Genomic DNA, 865 nt, shown 5'->3' with positions numbered 1-865 from the left:
TTGCTGGTTTAAAATCCTGCCTGTCCCTGGGCAATGGAACATCTCGGTGTAAAACCGAGATGTTGTGTGCTTTGTTTACTGAGCAAGGAGAAAACCGCCTTTAGGAATAAGGTGGGATTTGCTGGAGCAATGCTGCTAAAAGGTTTATGGAGAGTTTGCATATGCATCTCAAGGCACAGCATTTTCCTTTAAACTTATTCATGTTACAGGGAATTTTGTTCACATGTCTTACTGCTGACTCCCTCCCTACAATGATCCTATTGTCCAGCCACTCCCTTATGTTTAAGATGATAAAGATACTTATCAATAAATACTAAGGGAACTCAGAGACCGGTGCCGGCGTGGGTCCTCTGTAAGCTGAGCGCCGGTCCCCTGGGCCCCGCTTTTCTTTCTCTATACTTTGTCTCTGTGTCTTATTTCTTTTCTAAAGTCTCTCATTCCACCTAACGAGAAACACCCACAGGTGTGGAGGGGCAGGCCACCCCTTCATCTGGCGCCCAACGTGGGGCTTTTCTCTAAGGTGAAGGTACGCTGGAGCATGGCCATTGAGGACAAGTCGACAAGAGACTCCCGAGTACGTCTACAGTCAGCCTTGCGGTAAGCTTGTGTGCTCGGAAGAACCTAGGGTAACAATGGGGCAAACTAAAAGTAAATATGCCTCTTATCGCAGCTTTATAAAAATTATCTTAAAAAGAGGGGGAGTTAAAGTCTCTACCAAAAACCTAATTACACTATTTCAAACAATAGAACAGTTTTGTCCATGGTTTCCGGAACAGGGAACTTTAGATTTAAAAGACTGGGAAAAAATTGGCAAAGAATTAAAACAAGCAAGTAGGGAAGGTAAAATCATCCCACTTACAGTATG

Source organism: Colobus angolensis, unplaced genomic scaffold, assembly GCF_000951035.1.
Source record: "Colobus angolensis palliatus isolate OR3802 unplaced genomic scaffold, Cang.pa_1.0 Scaffold25, whole genome shotgun sequence".
Lineage (NCBI taxonomy): Eukaryota > Metazoa > Chordata > Mammalia > Primates > Cercopithecidae > Colobus > Colobus angolensis.
The sequence above is the reverse complement of the archived record's forward strand: the minus strand, read 5'-3'. Positions refer to the sequence as shown.